At 40.5% G+C, this 24721-nt stretch overlaps 1 protein-coding gene across 8 annotated transcripts in view; it reads left to right on the forward strand.

Moving 5' to 3' along the window:
• LOC139996398 (cyclic nucleotide-gated channel alpha-3) overlaps positions 1-24721 on the forward strand; it is a 260924-nt gene that overhangs the window by 14016 nt on the left and 222187 nt on the right. For 7 of the 8 annotated variants that reach the window (XM_072020756.1, XM_072020765.1, XM_072020762.1 and 4 more), the window contains exon 1: positions 21936-23291. The exons of the other annotated variant lie outside the window; for it this stretch is intronic. The gene's annotated coding sequence lies outside the window, so the exon portion shown is untranslated. Of the gene's footprint in view, positions 1-21935; positions 23292-24721 lie in introns of those variants that run through there. 8 annotated transcript variants of the gene reach the window in all.

The following is a 24721-nucleotide window of genomic DNA, read 5'->3' on the forward strand; positions in this document are numbered from 1 at the left end:
GGTGTACTTGTTTGGAAATTCGAAGAGGAAGTCAATATGTAATAAATACTTGAAGAAGTATAAAAGGAATATGGAACTGGATATGTAATATGTATGTAGAATATGAGAATTTGCCGATTGTGTCACGAATACTGGGACACCCTGTGTGTAATATAAGGACGTATACGCCAAACCATGTTGAATTACACAGCCAGTTTTCATCTGGCCGCGAAAAAAAAGTCACGTCGAAACTTTCCGTTCGAATTAGCGAAGGCAGTCTTGTCGAGGGGCCAGAGTCCTAACTGGCATTCCCCGTGGCGCTATTAACAAAGTGGAAACGAGTTTTCCGGCGCACAATGAAGCCAGGCCACGCAGCACTTGCGAACTTGCAGATTAATCGGGCTTTCGGCCAAATAACATTTATTCTATTATCGAACATGCATTTGAAATTCAAATGATTTCCCGCCGGTCGAACAGGTGATTCCATCAGCGCGGTATTACCGCATAAAATCGATGCACCGCGTTTCGGACCCCCTCTGTACCCTTTCAGCATGTTAATAAGACCGAGGCAACTCGCTGATCGTTAATCACGAACTTCACGAAATGACGATAAATAGGCGGAAAATGAAACGAATCGGTCGCATCGTTTAAATAAATTAGAACAGAGGAACATATCTAACTTATCCCAAACTCGCGTGTCTCCTCATCTTTTTGTATAATATATCCAAAAATAAAAGTTGCCAGAGGTTGTTCGATCACTTTCGTCGTTGTAGTCTAATGCTGAGAATTCTCGCATAAGGAATAATTCGAGTGCTCGGTGTTTTTGGTGTTTTTTAAAACTGACCTAGATACGTATGATATATTTGTGATTCTTCCATTCGGTTTTCAATCGTAATTTTATTAGCACGTTGCGTTTTGCTTCGACAGTTTGACATCCAATATATCTGAATAGATTTTTTCATCATTTTTTATTATTTCGTAGGAATTTTCAGTCTCATCCTTCATGTGTTTTTGCCATGATTAGCTAAACCAACGCAAACTAACGTACTTATGAAACACACACATATATATTGTTCCATGGGGAATCAGGAACATGAACATTCACCAAGACATATACATTATTATACATATGTCCCACTTGGGCTGTAAGGGCTGTAAGGACTGTAAGGGCTATAAGGGCTATAAGGGCTGAAGTGATTCCAGATATTGCTACGAGGCGATGGTCACTATCCTGTATTACATCTATGTTGTAGGAATAGGTGTATTTTGTAGCAGGAGAATAGTTAAGCCTATTGTTATATACTATGTATATTATAATTTAAATTTCTCGTAACACATACATTTCTGTAAGAAATTATAATACGGTATCAAACGTGTATACAGTGTTAATCTATATATAATACTTGGTTGCTAACGAAACAACTCATTTACTTTTCTTTGCGAGTATTTATACGATGTCGAGTCATTACCGATTATTTCGTACTTATCCGCTGTTGAGTTTCGATAGGCAATCGGACAATACACGGACAGAATACAGTCGTTCGGTAATCGGCACGCGACTATCATTCGACCAGCAAAACATTTTTTAAATGCTCCCTATTGTTGATGCAGCGATGCGGAGGAGTGTCGATAATAGGCTGTTAGAAGCGAATACATTCGTATTTCAAGTATATGCAAGAACGCGAAAGTGTCGATACCGAGCTGTTACTGTTCGTTTGCTCTATTGTTCAGTGCACGACGGCCTCTAGATGAGCTTAGTCTCGAGCTTAATCGAATCTAGAGTGAAACGCTACGAGATGGAGTTTTAAACGCTGTCGAGCACTCGGCTACCGTACACCACATTTATCTAGTCTACGGCTATTTTATTCTATAAAACAACTTTTATACTGCGTTCACGTTGAAAACAGCTAGACGCATGATCGCTACCAGAATGATGAAACTTGTCAAAACGATGGGTGCCGGGTGTTTTGTCTCAGCGGCTCGTAAAAACACGCACGTGCTTTTAGCAAAATTAATGTTGGCTTTTGTTAAAGTAGGATGTTATATACATACAAGTATATACATCGGTTGACGAAAATATTGGAACACTTACAGGAGGCATCTTTGATGTATACGTCGTATGTGTTACGAGAAACATTAAAAAATTGCATCTTGGTGGAATTGAAATATTATAAATTAACGCAACGTCATTATTAAAGACTCTTAAACGAAGAAAATGTCGCCTCATTTTAAAAAATGAATTATTAAAAATCTTTGAGGATGCAATTAAAAAAGTAGAAACGTGACGGGAGACATGAACCGACGTTTTTAATTTTGTAAGCGTTGAGCACGGAAGTTGTGAATCGACATCTTTCATTTCGTTTGATTTGATATATTCCTCAAAACTGCATTGCGAACTGGGATAAAATTTATTTTACGGTATAACGTCGACATATGTTAAAGTTAGGTGTTATTTAATATCCTGAACTTGTATTTGTCGAGTTTGTTCGTTCCGATTTCCTCTACCTTGGCGTACTGTATTCAAATCTTTACGATTCCTCCCTTAAGCTGGACTTCTTCCCGTACGACCAATGTAATACGAGAGTTTCTATGTGGTAGTTGAAAAAGCCCCTGGACATTCTATTCACGGCATCGGTTCCTGAGATTTTCCAAGATTGCTCGACAGTGGATTTCGTTTGACGATGTATCGCAACAGACATTTTTCATTCTAAATTCCGCATCACTGCACTGTGATGAAACTTTCATTTAACGAGAAAGAGGTACATGAGATTTGTCGGTCAATATCTTTTACCGTGATTAATACGTTTTTGTGATTTACATTAACATCATTTTAGTTATTCTATGCTGTTGTATATATAAGACTCTGAGAGGCCGAATCGATCGACTCGGAGCTTTTTAAATTTCCCAATTTCGCTATTCGGTTGATATTAGGTTTACGAACCAATAATTCAATTTTTCCAGCGAAATTCAAAATCTATTTAAAGAAGAAAATGCTGCAAGTTGTTGAATCAATGTATTTGTCTTTGCATTTTACGACTTTGAGTCATCTATTAGGTAAGTGATGAATTCCACCATGGAAGAATGTGTCTTTAGACAAGACCCAGGCGTTAGGACACTGACAAAGGAGAACGTTCCGTGAAATTGCCGCCTGACAACACTAGGCCATATATTGCTTCTATCACAAAAGACGTCATAATACGTCTTACAGCAGCCAGTTTATTCACTAGGCATCGCTCCTTCGGATTACTATCTGTTCCTATGCAATACGCCTTATCCTATACTCGTTCGCAATTAGTAGGTGAAAAACAAAAATAATTATTTTTCCGTTAACAGATATAATACGCTGTATCTCAGAGTAAAGAAAATTATCCGATACATTGTTACTAATATCGTGATTATATGCCAAAGTTTCCAATATTTTTATACACAAATACGAACACTAAGTTTCCCTTTATCCGTCATTGCACGTGTAACGTAACGCAAGTAACTGAAATAACCGAAGTAAGTCAAATAGAGCAGAATCTATTATTAATATTGTCTTAAACTTTCACACGATACGCGGATGTACTTGAACTTTGGTACCTGACATCGTGTACTGTCGGGAAACACATTCGAAGCGCGGAATGTTAATAATTCGGAACAAAGTGATATATGACTCATAGAAGTAACAGAAGGGTAGCACAAAGATCATATTAGAATAGCCTGAAATTGTTCTGTTTCTCAGACAGACGTTGAAGAAGAATGAAAAAATGTAGTTTATCATTTGATATCTGATTAAAATTGAAATATTCGTAGATTACAATTGCCTGGTTATGATAATTTCTAATTTACTTCTTTGACGTCGATGTTATTCGATTTTAATTAAACGCGTAGGTATGTATCATGTGCATTCTATTTTTGTTAGTATAGCGAGCTCTGTTGTAAGTATTATAGTTATTACGATTTTAAACAAAAGTGATTTCTGCGGATAGAAGTGCAAACTGCACTTTAATTATCCGCATAGGTGTTTACAATGTACATTCGATGTAACTGGTGCATATTATATTTATGTATATTAGGTCCATATGTTATACGTGGCGCAATTTTACTAATGGAACATTCATTACTGAGTTAAACGAATGGAACGAACATTTTGTCATACGCTCGTCGTTAAACAGAAAATAAACTGCATCGTGGAATCATAAAATTCGTCTTTTCGTTTATTTCTTGTTGTCCATTACTTATCGTTTTGATGTGAAAAATCGTATTTATCATCTGATGAAGTCTAAATATAGCGGAACGGATCCACCCACCCACACATACACACACACGCTCGTATAGAAGAAAGACGGTAGAAAATTTATATTTTGTTAGGTATCTTCCGACGTTCCGTAGCTCGATTATACGATAATAAGAAGCGTGGGAAATGTAATTCATTAAAGATAAGCTTAGTCCGAGGAAGTTTTGCGCCGAAGGAAGCAGGAGATTATCGGTTTATAGAATTTTCAAAGAACTAAACCGTATATCGTCGAATAATAAAGCTTTTCTCCATAAAGTTGAAGATGACTGCAGTAAAATCACATAACGTGTTTATTTATAAGAAGAAAAAAAAAACCGTAAATTCGTAAGCCAGAATTTTCAACAAAGCACCTTTCTCTTTAAAAACTGGAGCGTGAAGTCGACCTTTCCATTTCTCGTTAGAAAATAATTACTCTAAAATGGGGTTTTGCTCTATTATTTTCTCGAAAGGGGGATAATTTCCGTGTTTCAAAACGACAATAAGATCTTTGCATTGCGCGCCTTGTTGTGTCCTCAAATTTGACTCTTTTTATCTTCTGTAATAAATTACTTATTTTGTGTTCGTTTACGATGACACACTCGTGTTTCAACGATTCGAGATATTTCAGTTTTTAAGAATCAAGGTATACTCACGTTGTCCAGCACTTTGGAAACGCGATATGTTTCGTTGAACCTACGTATATGAATATAAAAAGAGACTTTAGCTCAGACGTAAAGATATGGATTTTTGTGCTTTTGGTCCAAGTCCAGGTTAGGTTGGCTTATGCCGTACTATAAACTCGTTCCATTCACAAAAGTGAAAAGTCGTCGTTCGCGTGAATTTTTTTTTTTTCCTCTTTTACAACGTGGAACAGCGAAGGAGAAGTTAGAACACAGGTAAAGACGCGTTGGAGGAAGAAGGGGCGAGGTAGAAGTTGGAGGGTAGACCCTATTTGCGCATTCGATATCGCAGTTCAATCTTTCCCGGATAAAAGATCTCTGGCTTGGTAAAAGAGCGAGCAGTAACTGGACCGAGGGAAATGGATCTGACAGCAGATTACCGCAGGTGAAAGTGAGATTTCCGAATGTCTTTATCCGCGTTTTCCAGCTAGTCGCCGCGATATCGGTAAACTGTCGGAGAAACGCTTATCTGATTATCAGTTGAAACATTTATTTCTGCGTTAGACTACGCTGCATCGAAAGAGGAAAGAGAAGCATAAGGTAGCAAAGGTCGAGACATTTGAAAATTAGAGTAGTTGGTTGTATGGTGGATTTGTAAACAAATGTATTTTTTTGTCATCAATCGGGTTGAAAATTGAAAACCTACAACGAGGAGACGATAAACTCGTGCAGCAAAACTATTATTCACGAGTTTTGGCAGTTAGGAATGTCAATTTCCTTATTGCATACATTAGGTTTCAAGAATTCCATATCGCGTCGGAATATTCTACGCTGTTACACGAGTACGTTTATGTGGTGCGCGTAACTGTAACAAATAATGGAAGAACGAAAGAATCGAATAATTGGATATCTCGTTGGCCGTATAGATATGATCGAATTACGTTCTGTTGAAGAGAAGAAGCACGTCTGGAAATACGTTTGTGCGACGGTGTATACCTGCTAGCAAGATGAGAAAGGAAAGTTAACGTTTGTATATTTTATATGTCGTGGTTTTGTTACGTTTAGAGAAAGTTAGTAGACGAGCCAAGAATCAATCGAGCAAAGTGCGACGCTGCACGCAACATTCGACTTTATACTAATCGACAAGTTAGACTAATCCACAGGTTATACTAATCGACAAGTTAGAGTAAATGCGGCTGGCCTCGCGATAGTCGACAAAGTTCCTGGGATTAGGTAGCTACTCCAAGACCCTTATTCGGCATGAGTTGGCACAACACTATACAATATCGTATAATAGTGCACCTAGTACTTAGGACCATTACGTCGAGGGAAGCACGGAAAACAGCGTAAACATCGTTGTTCTGGGAAAAACACGCGTGTACGTGATCCTTCGTGGATGATTGTCGCACGTGGCTCTAGGAACCCTCGAGCTTCTTGAAACTAGAATATTTTTTAATATTGCTGTTCTTCTCACCGCTTTATATACGCTTGGAAAAATTCCGTCGACGATTTCAAACATTACGCGACTTTTACCGCTGTCTGATGTACTTTACGAAAACGGAAAAATAGCTCGCAGTACGTAGGTTGAGACGCGGTAATTGCATCCTAATTATGCAGAATCCACTAGCAACCCATAACGATCTGAGAGCGAGAAAATGTAATTAAAATACCTTGAAATAAACGTAAATGTAAATATAATTTTGATAAATATGAATAGCTGTTCAAAGAAGTTGAGCTTTGTTTCTATCGTGTAATTAATATTATCTTAAATATTACTTTTGCGAATTGGTATTATCGCAAAAATGCGAACAATCTGCTGGAACGAGGTGCCTCGTCTCTTGCAAATTTCTAACTTTTCCCTCTCTGACATTTGGCCACAATATCGATAGATCCGTAATAGTATTCGTAATGCTATAGAACATCTGCCACGAGCAACTTGCTTTAGATTTATCGTTTCAATAAGATGGGAGAATTCATTTTGCGTGACCAAGAGTGATTAGATCGAAGAGCATTAGACTGCGGATTTTTAAAGCGATTCTTCAATTTTGTTGCTTAACACAGCGCAAGTAACGAACCAACGGCTTAAACGGTTTATTTCTCTGTATTACTTCTTCCATATTCGTATTAAAGTATATCAGGGGAAAGAATAGTCGTTCGATCTGTACAATTTCATATCAAAAGACTCTCAGTAATCTTCTAGAGCTGTCCATCTGTTGGTATTAGAAGTGGTACGTGACTTCAGTTCTATATGTAACAATCCTTCAGTCCATGCTTTTGTTTGTTCAAAAGCTTATCTAACCTGCTACTCTATCAAAGATAATACCTCGTGCTCCGCGAAAGACACACGTTAGCTCTGCTCAACGATGATCTCCCATATTTTTTACGTTCTTATACCTAGCACATGTCTGGTATCGTGGTCATTTTGTGGCTCAGTTATGCGCAGATTTTTATTTTGCAACCCGTTTCTTCACAAGGAAACTGCAGCAGAAATTTCTCCTGTTGTCCTTCAGTCTTTTGTATTAAACATATGCATGACACTATCATCGGCAGATATTGGATTTCTACATTTACGTGCAATCGTGATTCAGAAATTTGACACAAAATGGAGGAAACGAATTATCGTTGCATATTCACGGCATGATTTTGACTACTGCTTGTACAAAAGTAATCTTCGTGTTTAAACGTTACAATGAATATTGTAATCGACATAAATCCAGACGATTCTTTACAGCAAAGTTTCTATGACGAAGCTCCACGACGAAGCATGACTTGTGCAGCAGTTTGTCTTTAACGGTACTTCGGCTTTAATCGAGCAGCCATGGAAACCCCATGGCTGCGGACGTGACCCATGATAAAGGTATCAAACGGAGGAGGATGGAAACTTTCAAAGTTGAAGCTCTGAAATTTAAGTTACTCCATTTGATGTTATAAAAATTACAGAGAACAGTTCCTCGAAGAACATAATCCTGTAACTTGTGAGATCTTTCGCAGTGCCTGCCTTGCAATTGGTTTCGCTGGCTAAACGTTACACCACCCGCGATTCGAGCAGCAAATAACAAAAATGACGAACAAAACCGAGATAAAGGATAGAAAGAAGGGATGCAAAATGTACAAAACGAAAAGAACAGGGAAGGTTTTTCTGTAGTTTGTTTAATGTTTTTGCTGAAATTTAATATAGAGAGGATGAAAATAATATAGTGTATTTTTTAGTGAAATCATTTTTTAAATACCTGGGGAGTGTTTAAAAAATTTTTAAAGAATTCGACGAATCGTCTATTCGTATCTTTTCGTTAATACACATTTTCATTAGCAGGTGATATAAAATGTAATAAAAGGATAAATTATGCGATTATTATTTGGGATATTTTATGTCTGTGTTTTTTGATATTAATAAATATCATCGTAGCTCGAATAGGAAAGATACTTAAATAGGAAAAAATAGCTGTTAGTTAGAAGCCTAAACGGAAAAGGTTGTTTAATTTATTAATTTTCTATGTTCTCTACCGTCAATTTTTATTGTGATTTTGGATATGTATCGATTAGTCTATTAAAGCAAGTAATTTATGTAAATTACCATGTAGACTGAAAAGAACGTCTCAGAATAGGAAACTGTCCCAACTCTTTTCTCTATTATTGTTCTGTATCGAGAAAAGGTCAAGATGAAACTTTGTACTTACCGGAATTGTTCCCGAATAAATTGAAAAACTTAGAATGTGCTACCTGGAAGTAAGAAAACTTTACTCTAGCGTTTCAAAATTATTAATAGAATGACAAACTCTTTCTACGCCTTTAACGAACACGTAGACAATTAACTAACCTCAGTTACCTATATTTTTAAATGAAACAGTTCAAGTTAGTAATCAGTAGTAGCGAATTAAATATCTTCAAACCAGGGAGTTATCAATATGTATATTATATGTATAGCATGTAATTTAAATGTAGTTTAAGGAGGTGATTGTTGACGCCGAAATAAGACGAAAATCAAGAATAAAAAAATTGCGTTCTCGTGTTTGTTTTTCAGTTATCGATATACGTAAAAATACCCCTGCACGCGAGCAAACCTTCTTACACGAACGAAAGGAGGTCGTGTATGCACACATGTATATGTTTATTTGTAACGATACAAATTTTGAATTTGGGAATTAAAAGATAGCAGAATCATATACGTAACATACGTAATTAAAAAAAATCATATTCATCCTCCTATAAGCTCTTAACACCGTTTCAACTCATTAGTCGTTAACACTCGGGTTAATTGACACGTTGCAATATGCATTTCCTTGCAACGAAGTGCTATCCGATAACTGGAAATTAAGCAACGAAGACAAATCGGTAAATTAAAAAGCAACGATGACGCACGGTGACGTTGACAGCAACGAGGTCGCTTCAGACAAGATTAATTTTCATAATTTTTATTAGAGTCTTGCATCTCGCCGCGTGATAAACGACCTGTGGCTCAAATTTTCTCGATATCCGCGCAGCTACGACTCGTGGTAAGGTTGCAAGTAAACTGTAAACGGAGTACAATTTCTTCTGATCTTAGAGTTGTAACTCTTCTCTGGGAAGGCGACAAAGATTTTTATGCGATTCGATGTATGGCTTTGAGTTTAGAGGACTGACAACATTTTTCGCACATACGCATCGAGTCGATAAAAGTTTCATTTGTTTTATGAGAAATATCGACGTTGAGCGGCGTCTTTCTTTTACAGACGCGTCTTTTACAACAGCGCGCATCCTTATACAAACATGAAACCTAATCTGTTAGACGTTGTGACCTTTATCTTGATAAAACAAACTGAACCATACGTAATCCAATAAAATAATATAAAACAAAGAAACGTGATGCGTCAATTATTTCCTTCTAAAACGAAAGAAACTTCTCGGACAAGCTGATACATCGACCGTCTCGTTTGAAAGCGTGCAAATACTATTGCACGCTGGTGTAGATAGAGATTTCGATAATTTCGCGATATTCGTCGGGACGCACAAATAGCGATCAACGACAAAAGGAATTTCAATCAACGTTCTCGCAAGAGAACCGTGTGGTTGGGTCGTGTTTGAATATCCATTGATAACGTGGCTGTCAGAGATCGATCGTCTGGAATGCCGTGACAGTTTTATCAGCGCGCAAGAAGAGGGTAGTCACTCCGGGTTTGGTTTGTCATGGCAAAGTGGCTGGGTGGCCACCTACGTCGTCCTTCCTTTTATTCTACCCTCGATCTCCTATTTTTGTCAGCAATTTCCTCGTCCTTTCCACCACTCGTTCCTCTTTGTCAAGTCTTCTCCTATGTTTCCCTCCATTTTCATCACCTTTCGACCTCTCTACTCGCCTCCTTCGTTTCGATCCCTTTTGAACCTCGCCTAGTTTGCCGGTGTCTCTGGCATTTCAAGGATTTATTTATGCGTGCGGCGGTCGGCGTGTTGTCTTAAACACGCCAGGTCCGCCGCTAATGTTATTTTCCGACGATATCAAAGGGGATCGTATCGACAGATTGTCTTTCGTATCTCGCGTACAATTGCGGTAGATCGTCGACCACTGTTTATAAGACAAATATCGAGTTCGTCATCTTGTTTGTTCGTGGCGTATCTGTTTTTTTTTTAGATGATACTTCGCGATACGATCTGCTCGTCTTGTTGCCAATCGTTGCTTTCTTATCAGGCTCGTACCAATTACGCAGGAAGACGAGCTGTGCTCGGTGATTTGCAACTTGCGTGGGTTGCAAAGTTCTATCGTCCATGTCGGTTGAATCGCGCAACACGATCCAACACTCGTATTCTTCTCTCTTATCGTCCTTTTCTGCGATAAAAGCAACGTAACGACAACTTTGTTACTTGTTTCGTAGTTGCTTGAAAATTGCCCTTCGCTGCAACATCTAATCTTATCGACTTTCTCTTCTGATCGAACTCTCAAGCAGTCAGAACAAGCAACATTCAACGAAGATACACGGATCGCATTCAACGACGCGATCGTGTTCACAAAGCAGAACACGGGCCGAATCATTAGAGTTTGATAACCGTTGGAAATTAAGGACTCGTTGCAGGCTTTCGTTCGGGAATACGCTTCGTTACCTTCGATGCGACATCGTTCATCCGGAAGTCAGCCTTTGGCTCTTGCCTTTGGCTTTTGCCTTTGGCCGACGATTCTTTCATCTCAAAGGAGATTCAGTTGGAAATTGCGTCATCCGTTGATGCAAAATCCAACTGAATCAGTTGGTTCGTCGTCGGGGGAAAGCCTCTTGCAAAGTTCCAATTAGACGAGCATCGCGGAAGAGTCGTGATGGACGTGTGCGCCTCTGGCTACGAAACCACAGAATTGCTCGGTGATTATCACTGGGAAGAGAAGGAGCAACTGCGCGGCAGTTTCCAACCACATGAATTTACGGACGAAGCTGATACACGGTGCGCGCGAACAACATGCACAAGCAGACGCGAAGTGATTCATTATGAAAGAATAAGAAGAAAGGGTAGAGTAACATTTTTCCACGTGACGCTTCGTTCCCGAGAAAATGGAGTTTGAAAATTTATTAAGTACGCTTGAACGTGATTAATCCCGAACTGGATAGAAATAAATAATCGACAGGTCGTTATCGTACGTGTGAAAATAAGTGGAAAATGTAGAAGAACATTTTTCCACGAGAAAAATCCTTTGTTTCTGAGAAAAATAAATCCCACAGCTTGCATATTATACGCGCATACTTAGGCCAGTTTTTAGTTAGACACGTTCAGACTCTATCTTCTTGAAAACGAAAGCTTAAAATCCTTGCGATAGTATGTTTCCGCTGTTGCATGTATCGTGTTCGGTTTTCATTTTTCCTTCCTTTTCGAACTTTCTTTTTAGTTCTTTTAAGTAACAAGAACCGTCGAGTACGAAGAACATTCGCGCCCAGTATTTGGTGTTTTCGATCGAGACGTTTAATGAAATATATTCTATATATATAGTATATATATCCAATTTCACCAAATATACAAGTCAACGCTTGTTGTGTAAATAGTTTTATTTCTATCGGATGAATTTGCGAAAGAAAGTTTGGATAGAAATGTCGCGAATGTGAGTAACAGAGTTACAAGTGCATCGATAAGATGTAACTCCTGAATATGAAATTTTATCTGAAATCTCGCCGGTATACAAGAGAATAAACTAAAACATCACTTACATCTTTAGCATATCGTGACGTGTAGTCTAAGAATCACGTGTACTTTGTGTTAACAAGCAGAAAAGTTGGGAAGAATGATTTATAACGGGGAAACGCGAGCGCGCACATTTTTGAATACTTCTTCAGGTTGTTTTTCATGGATGGAAAAGTACCCCGTGTCAGATTATTGATTCGAACACCGCTGCTACCTGTCCCATGAGAATTCTACGTACGTGTAACTGGAAAGAGGCAAGGCATAAACATCGTTCATCAGGAAAATAGAATGTAATGTGATTTAATAAACGCGAAACAATTGAATTGGAAAACCTACAGGAAGAATACAGATTGAAGATTTCAGGAAAGAAATGTCCAAATTTGAATTTTTTTAGAGCAACAAACGAATAACTCAATTGGCAATTCTACGAGAAGAATACGGATTGAAGATCGTAGAAGAAAAAAGGCCAAACTTCGACTTTTCGGTATAACAAACGAATAAGTCAATTGAAAAATCTACGGGAAGAATACAGATTGAAGTTTGCAGGAGAAAAAGGTTCGAACCTCGCTTTTTTGCTGCAACAAACACATAATTCAATTGGAAAATCTGTAAGAATACAGATTGAAGATTGTGGGAAAAACGTGCAAACTTCAATTTTCTAGCAGCTACGACGAATCTGATAATTTCGATAAAAGTGATAAAAGTGATAAAAGCATGGATAGAAATATGAGAGCGAAAATTGGTCAATTAGTTAATTACTTTTTGAAATATTGTGTCAGCCAATTTAAATTAGTTTCACAGTGTGTATTTATGAGATTTACTCGGATGCAATTCTCGTTGTGTTTCTAATTTTGTCAATATCTGGAACTCCGCCATAGAATTTTTTAATTGGTATATTGTGGATTAAAAATTTGTACACGTATTTCGAATCGATTATCGAATATTTTTAGTTGAATAATTAAATCAAATACTGAAGGTGTACCTTTCATCTCTCTCTCTCTCTCTCTCTCTCTCTCTCTCTCTATTTGTTTCGCAAAATTACAAAATGGAGCTGTCATCTTAGATCAGAGTGTTACTATATAAAATATAACAAATTAAAAATCACTATAGACATAAAAAGTACGCTATTAGAGCATAGTAGTCTGTTTCCCAAATTGAATGCGTAAATACACAAATCTAAAGATAGATAAAATACCAATAGAAATTCAAAGGAAGAAATAAATAGATATATGTAAAAATAATTATAAATATTGTTTGTCCAATAATAATTATACTGATGTTTACTCTGCTCGAAATAGCCACATTGGCGGCAGAAAAACCGTAAGGAATTTTTAGAAACGATGACCTCGAACGCGTCGTCAGTATCTTACTTCTTTTGTAACGCGAACCAGGTCGGATACATGTTGTGGCTTGCAAGAAATTTTTCCACCGGAGACCGAACCTTTTCTGAAAATACCTAGCGATTTTCCTTCGTACGCAACACATGCAAAAAAATGGTAGCTAATTCATAGACACCATTGTCTTGAATTAAACGCGCAGTATTGGCTCTATTCTTATAATGAAAAGTGCCGCCTATCGAACGAACTAGAATAACCACCGACAATGCTGATGCACGCTATCAGTAATCGATAAAATGATAATGAATAGAAAATAAACGACGTAGCGAGGAGGGACGATAGAAGCGTGTATGCATATCGGATATTTTTCGAAAATTAGCGTCGAATATTTTAACAGCGGAAGAATTTATATAATTTTGTTTTTTATAGTGTCGTTATAATATCGCTCTCCTTACTAATTTGTTTATAGGTTCCAACGATGTGATTAGAAAATTTGACGAGTTGAAATAGAAAATAATATAATTTTACGTATAGAAATGTTGATTAGATCTGAAGAAATTTGCATATCGTTCTGCTATTTTACAGGCGTGCAGTTTGCGTAAACACCGATGAACAAACTCTGCGTATTTATGCATTTACCATAAACGTGCAAAAACGTAGCAAGATGTACAGAAATTGAGAAATATACGAAATTTGGAAAGGAAATAACATTCTTCGAAATGTATAACGTTCTTTGATTCAACTTTTAATTTTCTTCAGCCAGCGTCTCTAAAAATATAAATTTGCACAACTCCATGCGATATACTCATGAAATAATTATCGCGAATAAATTGCATTCCGCGGAAAGTATTTCTTCGCGAAGACAGATAGCTAGCGGAAAATTATCCGAGATTATAAAATTATACGCTCGTCGGCAATGAGAAGCTACGCTTCTGCGGATATATACGTTCGTCTGGGTATAGCGCCAGCCGTCTGCAAGATTTATCAGATTTTAATCCATGTTATTCTTCCACACGGTCCCAGGTTTATCTCCTCGAAATTAGAATGAGATCGTTGGTCGTTAAATGTTGACGATTTTATCCGCATTGAGAACTCTATCCATCGTGTTATCCATCGTATATCCATGGTATATCCATCGACCGAACGAGAAACATGGGGCACACCGATCTATTTAAAAACAGGCGATCGATGTAATATTTTTATTCTGCTGACAAGATCACCGAACGGAAATGCTTTGCCCAGACAGTCTATAGAATTTTTCTCCATCGTCCAGTCTCCTTTTTTATCTATTACTGACAAGCATACTTTTATCATCTGTGCCGAATGTCCTTGATGTTCGCCACTCGTCGAGGTCAGATATCATGCAATGTTTCGGAAGGGGCAATTTCATGGAATATCACATAGTCCACTTGCTTCGATATTAGGCGTAAAAAAGCATCGTATGAATCGATCAGGATATTTTTATTCCTTTATCGTCGTTTTATCAGATTTCTCGATTATTTTATTTCCCTTATACGTAGACGTACGGCAGCATGAAAATATTTGCAAACACTTACAGAGAGCTTTGGAAGTACATATATCACCGTTTGTACCATACGAGACATTTTGAAGTTTCATTAACATCGTAATGAGAGTCGACTACTATCACATGGTTATGTCGATAAATTCGCTTGGTCAATCAAATTAAACGACTTCCGGTTAAATCTTCCTGGTTGAGCATCCGGCTAGAACTTCCGAGTCGAGTCATCAGTTTGATCAGCCAGCCGGAACATCGTTCAGTACAGATGGAGACAATGGGGCCTGAAATCCTCAGTTTCAGCTTTGCCCTGGAGAAATAGACTGCAATGTCTACGAAACGTTGGCGTAGAGTGAAAGTGCAACAGCTACACACGATTGCCACCGAAAAAGTCAATATCATATTGATGTGTCGCCATCGCGAAACTTTGGAATCTATATCGATAGAGTTTGGAAGAAATCTGAAAATATACATCGAAGCTACTAAATATTTAGAGCGAGTATATATTCCGCTGAAGTCACAAAAGTATTTCTTGTTCTCCGCCTCGCAACGCAAACAAAATCTGCTTGTAGAATTTCCCGACCAACCCGCTACCATCTCTGAAGGAGCTGTCTGAAGGACCGTCTCGAATACACTGTGGATTTTTGTACGTTTATGGAAAATTTGAAGGTTAAAAAATATTTTTTAAACACGGAAATTTTTACTCAAATTTGTATTTTTGTAATCAAACGATTGGAATCTTAGTTTTGTAGGAATTTCGTTCATTCACGTGAAACGACGATGATCGAAACAGGATTTGAACAACTGTTTATATGAACCTCGAGCAACGTACGTTTTCCAGGACTGCATCAGATTACGTTCTATTCTTGCCTCAGCGTCTGCAACGTTGACAAGACTGTACATACACGCATACACGTACACAGACACAAAGGCACAGACACAACATACGTACGGAGAAAAGCCTGATTTCCGGCCAAGACATCTTTTCTTAATTTGCTCGCACATGGATCGGTATTGGTTTGGACTAGATTTTTTCAAGCGAGCGAATCCAACGAGCAATACGTGTGTGTGTTACGTACACACTTGTAGTGTACTTATCAATGTTGCAGTTGGTTGGACCCTGCGTGAATCGTCGTTGTTGCTAGTCAAAAATTTGTCTCGACGAAGATCTTGATATCAAAAGAGTATCGGTGAAACGATACGGACAACGGTGTTAACGTACGAGGGTGCCTGACTCTTCCGTGAGCCACACCGATATTAATTCTCTTACGAATTATATTACATAACATAAAGTACATTCATAGAAATATGAATTTTGCACAAGTACCCTCGAGTCGTGAGTTGGTAATTTCGCAGAGCACGCGTAAGCTCGATAAACGCGATTCACGTAGAATCGAAACTGTGTAGGACTCATCGATCGGCAAGTTGGTGGTCGACGAATCCGAGACAAGCTTGGCGGTTGCACGTTAATTACTAGGATGGTTGATGAATCGTTCGTTCGTAGATGGAGTTAGGACGGTCCGTACTCGTGGAGGACGATTGTTTTCAAAGCTTTGGCCCGTCTCGAACAATCGATAAATTTTCCGCGGTTCCCGTTGCGGCAAGTTCGTGAACCACGGTCACCGTGACGAGGGTATTCTGATTAATTACTTAAACTCGTATTGCTCGCCAAGGGCATCTCGTATTTCTCATCGGGCACCGTGTTAATTGTAATTATGTTACTATCAGCATCGCCCATTGTGCAAAGTACAATCCTGTACCATGTTGTTCAGTTGGTTAAGTATTCGTCGTGACAAGAGTCGTTGGATCGTTGTTGTTGCTGCTATCGTTGCTGCTATTGTTGCTGCTATTGTTGTTACCGTTGATTGCGTCCGATGGTTCTAACGGTATGTAGCGCAACGTCGAGTCGAGTTACTAGCGAGTATCTAGACTGCTAGAATTTATGACTGTCTCGTATGATGTATGGCTGTGACATTTGTTCCAAGTTATTCATCGTGCAAAGTTCGATGGGTCTGTAACAAATATCGTTGCGACGTGCTCGATGCTTTACTCACATAGTTTATTATTTCTTCTGTCTATCACACAGATACGTTTGACATGGATATAATTCCTGCACAGAAGGAAACGGAAACGCGTGTCAGTTGGATAGGGTCGTCGATCGTTCAACGTTCAACGGTTGTTAAACATTCCTCGTGTTCTGCAAAGAAGTACATTTTTATAAGACGTTGGCGAGGGAAACATCATCGTCTATCAATCGAAATATTATTCCATTCAGTTTGTTCGTTGTTAGATTCTTTTTCCTATTCGCGTATTCCAGGAATATAAGTGGAAAGCCGAAGAACGTAATTCCAAGAACATAAAGTTGGAATAATCTTTACACGCATAACGTTGTATACGGTATACTTATTACTCGGCTCTAATTTAATCGAGTTCGATATAGATTTTAATTTTTAATTACGATATTACAATCTCAACGATAAGAAACCAACATACTAGCATCACACGCTGAGACACACGTATCAAATTATTTTTCTATATCTACGGTATCAATTAATATTCACAATCGTGCAAGTAACATTTTCGCTGGAAATTAAATTCCACTCGCCAAGTCGAATGCAGCCACACCGAAAAGGATGGGGAGCGACTTCGTAGCATTGCCCCGAGTACTGCGGAACTGGAAAAACGATTAACGGGGCGATACAGGGGCAAAGAAAGCCACTGCTCTCTATCGCTCATCGTCGTGTCACGCGTTGCTACGTACATATTTATGTAGTCTTGGTTGTATACGCGATGCTTACAGCCAAAATACACGTGCACGTCTTTACGACTCTGATCCATCAGAAATAACCAATCAGACCCGCGTGTATTCGCCTAATCGTCTTATCGACTGTCTGTTATATCGACTGTTTCTCAATTATATCGACTGTTCCCCAATTATATTGACTGCTCTCAATTTACTGCTATATCATCTTATTTGCATGTGACGCTCTCGGCCAGTACCCGTGGTTATCTTTATGATTGTGCTTGGTTTATCAGAAATAAACGATCAGCCCGATCAGCTCCGTATTGCACCGGACCAACGATTCTAACGACATCCCGGTGTTCTATCCCATTTCTTTCTATCCCATTCTTCATGGATATTTCGCAGCGGTTTTATCCGTTGGATACGATCTAGTCAGCAGTCAGTGCATCGACCTAATCTTCTTCTTCCCTTTCATCAATCTGATCGTTGGATGCTAATCTTCTTATTAGGAGGACCGAAGCTACAGCGTCGAAGGAGTGTTTGCACAGTGCACACGTGTAACGTATGACGCATCTAGCTTCACGCGCGTCTATGTAGCGGCGGCGCACCTGGATCCGATTATAGACATGACTTATCGCACACAACATTAGGTTTATCGGATAAGTGTTTGCGGGTGTGGTGCAAGGAATATCCATCCCCTCGGAGACTATTCCCTTTGATCTCCGACATAACAGATTTTATACGATAAATGCTGTTGCATTTTTTACGCCGCTTCAGCTCCCGTGTACTCGGCTAACCTACATGTCTCGGTTTACTTAGTAACAGCAAGGTGTGGAATGAAAATTGGTCTGGAAGGGGTGCAGAGTAGGCGAAGCCGCAGGGACTACACGTGATATCGGAGATTAAGCTCCTCCGGAATGGCGAACGGAGTACGATTTCGCGAAAGACAAATTGTTGTGAAAAATTGCCGCTCGAACTCGCAAATTCTAAACTGTTGACGAATGATTGAAAATTGAAAAATGAAAATATACTATCTGCTAATTGGTGTACATTTGGCAATACATCGCATTAGATTTTTTAGAGGATGGCCGCTAGTGGACATCAGCGAGAAATAGCAAAGAGTTTCCAGTGATCGAAGGCGTTATAATGCTACAGATATTTTGATTTTTTCGAACTTTGTAATATCGTAAGATCCAGCTATCAAATTATATTGTTCATTTAGACGCGATCCTTAAATTGCTTCGAATAGTTCGTAAATAGAACTAGTTATCTCACAATTTTTACGAATTAATGCAAACGACGCTTCGTATTTCACAGAATTTCATTAAATTTAATATTTCAACAATTTCCAGAGATTTTCTATGATCATCATTAATTTACGGAATTGTAATTACGAAATTTTATAAGATCGAATCAAGCGTGTGAAGTAGGTAAAATGATTCGTTGCACACGTTCTGTAGAATGCACGGAGATTTTACTAATTAATTGCATTCGGCGCGGAATGTTACAACGAATATACATGTATATACACTGGCAATATAACAATCGTAATTAAAAATTACACGTGAAATCGTACAAGAAAGCGTTAGTCTATGAACGAAATAAAAGTCTTTACATTTTATTAGTATGTATATTACTGTAATCAGATTTCTTTACTATCGAATTCTGATATACGGAGTGTCCCGCACAAATGGGACAAACTATATCTCTGGGACGATTCTTTATTGACATTTATACTTAGATACGACGACAAAATTAAATTTCCCAAAATAATTGATATTAAAATACGCGTATTCGTAAAATGATAGATATTGTCTTGTACTAAAGGCTTGCCTTCTTTAATAATAAATGGAATCTTTTCGAATTCGATGCCAATAAAATTAGAACGCCGATAAAAATGCATAAACGATAATAACAATTACATATATGACGTCGTTTGTTAATTGTAAATAACCGTGACTCTTCCCTGGAAATTAGAGCAAAGGAAAGAGTGTTCTAAATAACTACGCGCGCTCGTATTACACAGTAGAAAACGCGATTCGAACCTTGTTTTTTCTCCCTCGAATCTTCGGTATGGCCGGTTCTGCCCCCTATTCGTAACCGTGTCACGAAGCATTGGAACAGAAGGGTGCTCGCCGCCTTTCTCGCCCTATTCAACATCGTATCGTCACAGTTTCTTATTAATATTCCTTGTCTTTCTATACTTTTTAAAATACAACTCTTGAGAGTTTTCTATTCACTTTTCCTATCTTCTTCTACTTCCACGCGTATAACTCGCAATTTATTAGGGCTGTCTTCCATCTGCAGCGTGGTTCACACGTGGCGATTAAACCCTTTTCACCGCGTATATCACTCGTCGCTCCGACAAAAGATACGTACATCCGCTACCCCTCTTTTCTGCCACCTCTTTCAACCTCGTGCTCCAATCATTTCTGTCCCTCCTTACCGCCGGTTCCTTCTCTTCCGCATTGTTTTTTGTCCTTCACCTCATTCTCGTCGTTCCTTAATCCGCGCCTATTTCTACCGTTTTCTACTTCCTCTCGTCATCCTTCTCCTCTTGCCTCCATCCTTCGTCGCTTACTACTCTCTTTCTCTCTCTTTCTGTCTCTCTTTCTGTCTCTCTTCAGCCCTCTTTGATCCCCGTCCAGTCTCCGTCCATTCTCTTTCTCCGATCCACTCGTCTGTTCCAACATTTTCTCGCTCGTGCACCTCTTTTTCCATCTCCTTAACCGTCCTTCTTGGACCGACCGACTCTATCCGAACCCTCTTCTTCCCTCTTGTCAGCCATCTCTCTTCGATCCAGTTTCCTCTTCGTTCCACTTTCCACCCCGTTCTTCTTGTGCCCCTCTCGCACTCTCTCTGTCTTTCAAGCCTACACGGCTCGATCCCTGTCGCACCCACACGACCAGTTCGTTCCCTTTCACCCTCGCCGCGTACTGCGTCTCTGTTCAACCAGCGCCCTCTTTCATCCACTCTGTCGGCCTGTTGGCGTCTCCGTTGGACGTAGTCGTCGCGTCGCACGGATCGGTCCTGCGCGATGGGGATGCTGCGAGATAATCGTTCCCCCTTCGGCCCGCGAACAGCCGACCCCTTTCGGACACCCCCGCGCCGAGGGAAGCAGCAGTAAGAGCCAGGCCGCCGCCATAGCCGCTCCCCGGGCAACGAAGGAGGAGAAACCGGCGTACCATTCTCTTTTCCTTTTTTCCTTTCTATTTTTCTCTCTTTCTCTCTTTTGCGATCCGCGAGCGAAGATACGTGATTCTTCCGCGGCGACGTTCTAACCTGCACCAGCTCTCTGCACGAGCTGTCCACTCGTTCAGCGACGCTGTTCGAGTAACATCGAAGGACAGACGGGAGCCGAGCATCCGTCAGCGGATCATGTGACGCGGACCTGAACACGCTCGACGTTGCCCTTAAACGCGTGTGCCCGATGACAGCGGGTGAAACGGCGCTGCCGACAACGTCGCCCGTGCTACGTCTTCGATTCGCTGCGTGGAACGTGGACGACGACCGGTGCAAGTTGGTGCCAGTGCGCTAACCTCGATTCCGTGGCATCGCGACGTCACGAACCTCGCGGACTGCGTTCACCGCTCGATCGCTAGCTCTCCGTGAGATTACGCCGTGTGCGCGGTAAAGAAAGCAGCGGGTCGCCAAACTCTCGGACGAGATGCAAAGCTACGATGACACCGGTCATCGTGGAGAAACGACAGCCTGGAATCAGTAGTCGGCCAGTATCGACTAACGGTATCGTTTGATGACTCGAAGCGACGCACGAGAACGTGGTCCGCGATGCTGATCGTTCTTCGTCACTGCCGAACATGCGTTGCATCGTAAGTCGCTTTCAGCGATCGAGCTTCGTTGCTTGCCTACGATATACGGCTGTCGCAATCGTTCTGGTGACGTGATTCGAAAGGATCGTCCACTAGGATGGTGGCGAGGGTCGTTGAGATGGGAAATGTTGACGCACGGCATCCGCACGTTTCACAGACTCGCTGCATCGACGTGTTCGGTCAACCAAGGCCGACGTTCTCGACGAGCTAATTGATTTATATCTTGGGAAAAGCCTGGCCGGTGAGCGATCTCGGCGTTATCGTTCGCTGCTCGGTAACAAAGCGAGAGACGCTCGACGAGATGGTCGAGAGGTCGCGCGAATGAAAGAAGAGAGTATATCGGCAGAGTATACTTCAAGGGGAACAAAGAAGAGGAACACACGTGTTGCTCGAATGCAAAACAGCTTCTTATACGTCGAGGCTGTCGTTGCGTGCTCGCCGCAGCCAAAAAGTTACGCGAGATTGTGCAACGTGCGAATCGATATCATTCGGCGGAACGTCCGTGAGCGATCCCAAGAGCTATCGTATTTTCCTTCTCGCGCAGAAGATAAAATTCTGGCCTGGTGCGAGTTTTGTGCGCCGCTGGATGACCTTAACCTTTCGCGTTTCGGGGGAAGAAGTGGTCGAGGGATTAGACGTCGGACAGGGATCGTGGAGAAGCGTGAAAATTCGAGAAAGAATCCTCTTGCGACGTGACGGATCTAATTGAACGTATAACTGTACGCTGTTATCGACGAGCAGCCCGTAGAAGTATAAGGGATGGAAGAAAGGATGAGAGGCACGTTGACGCATCCGTGCTGGATTTTTAGGCGAACGATCGCTGCACACGTTTTGTACCGCGACGATTTCTCATCACGTACGTCACACTGAATCTCATCGACCAACATAGTGATTCGTGCGTCGCCGAATCCTAACGCAATTACCAAGTGTCTTCTAAACGATAAGCATCGATCATCGACATCGAACGAATCTCTCCTTATTGAGAAGCGAGCCGCACGACGGAATATTTATACCGAATATTTCAACAGCGACTTATTCGATCGAATACGATCGGCAAAACATTTTCCATAACCGCATACACGTAGAACGAGCAGACGCGCGAATAGCTACGTTCTTCTCACGAACGACAAACGTACGAGTCCACGGTATCGTCCAAGTTTCAGCAGCAACGGCCAACGTCGAAGACGCTCTTTGTAAACGAGTGCAGTGAGCGGCGCATACAAACAGCTCATTTGCATTCTAACGATACGCAAACATGGCCGGACGGTTCGCCTCGGTTTGGAACGCAAGTCGGCGATAGTTTGATCGTTTCGGCAAGAGCCACGTTTCGGTAGCGCTGAAACGTGGCGCACGTTCCGCGACTTTGGACACTGTGCTTGGAACTAAAGCGTGGTTCGGTGGTGTCGTCGGGCGATCGTGTGGAGTCGTCGTGTCGGGTCATCGTGTTGGGCCTGCGATGAGTTCGGTTCAAGGATAAACTCAACTTGTTGCGAGAGAACACACGTACACGAGGTGGGTGGTGAAGGAGGAGTAGATGCGTGTGGAAGTGTGTCTTGGCGTGAGGCGACGCTTTGGTGCGAATGTGTGTCGGCTGGTGTGGTCGTTGGTGTCGCTGCTGATGGTTGCATCGCAGCCAGCCGTAAAGGAATACGCTATTTCGCGCGAGTGTCGGTACCGTGGCGTCGTGGAGGTGACGTTGCTCGGTCGACCGGTGTCGATTCCCTCGATGATCGATCGACGACGCGGCCTCCGTTTCTTTCGATCGATTTCGCGACCGTGTTGTATCGAGCGGCCTGGTCGTTCTCACTCGTCCGTATTTTCAACCGCGTCGCACACGAGATGAGCAACGGGAGCAACGTGCTCGTCGAGCATCGGTGTTGGTGAGTACGGTCAGATGTATGGCGTTCCTCTGCCTCTCCATCCGTGTGTCTTGTATGCGCGTGTGCGCGCGCGCCACTGTCGGTCTGTATGATCTACGTGTGCATGATCTACGTGTGTAGGTGTGCGGAGCCGTGGGTGCGCGCACGATAGGATGGTTAGGTACTTAGTAGCTCGTTACTGACACCGAACTACCATCGAAGTAGTTTAATCCAACGACGTCGCTGCGTGTTGTATTAATGTCCTGCTATTAAACGGCACTAACTCTTTTGAGATAGGCCGCTGCAACTAACGCGCAAGCAGACGCGTCTTTTTCCCTATCGATAATTGGCTCTTTCGAGTTGGTCGCAGCTGATATCGTTCTAAATCAACGGTTATTGTTTCCCGTAGGATGAGGTAGGTCAGTCGCGACGTGTATTTAAAGACTACACGGCGGAAAACATGATAATCCAGTTTGTTGGTTTCCCGACTTATATACTTTTATTTATATATCGACTACAGGATCTGTGCAGTAGCTAAGGCCCGAGGCTGGGTATTTTTCATAGAGTACAATATTGAAAGAGCGGCGTGCGAGCAAATACGAATAACTCTTTTGTATAATGCGTTTACCCGACACTTTGTGCATATCTTATCAAAGCATTAAAATATTTATTTAGAGTATGGAGGTGCGACTCTGTACGCGTTCAATGGGAACTTATAATTCGTTGTTTGAGTTTGAATATTTCTTTTCTATACTTTTCGGTACTTTCTACAGAATTTTGGAGAAATCAAGACCCTCCTTTATTTCCTTTTTTATTTAGATTGTAATATTACAGTCTTTGAGAGAATACAGGACATAAGTGACGCAGGTAGATTTGGTTTGACGAGTAAGAACTTCTTTAATTATTGTCGTAATTACGTCAGCTTAGCTTTTCGGTTCGTTTCGAGTGAAAATTCTCTTTTACTCGTATCTGGTTGGTAGAGAAATCCATTAGACGTTAATGTATTTCCCTTTATGGCCGTGAGATTTTGTCAACTGCCAGAAATCGGTGGAAAAGCAAAATTATATTCGGTAAAAGAGGAGCGACAAAAAGTAGGTTCTGCCATGTATATGCATTGAAACTTTAAGCCAGTCTCTTTAGGAGGCGAATCCTTTTATATTCGGATTTTGTTTCTCGACTTTGGTTTATGTTTGTGATACTTGAGAAGAAAAATGCAGATGAGAAAAATACACGGAGAAAGAAGGGAAGTAAACAAAATACGTAGAAAGAAGAAAGTAAAATACAATATCATACGAAATGCGAGTATATCGAACAAATTTTTAAGAAGTTTCATTTAAAAATTAGAACACGATAGGTACAATTAGAAAGAATATAACGTGATATTACCATAGCATAGATGCTGCTGATATTACAATGTCCAGTCGCAACACAGTATTCTGATATGTGTTGAA

This window comes from Bombus fervidus, chromosome 18 (assembly GCF_041682495.2).
Source record: "Bombus fervidus isolate BK054 chromosome 18, iyBomFerv1, whole genome shotgun sequence".
In the NCBI taxonomy this organism is placed as follows: domain Eukaryota; kingdom Metazoa; phylum Arthropoda; class Insecta; order Hymenoptera; family Apidae; genus Bombus; species Bombus fervidus.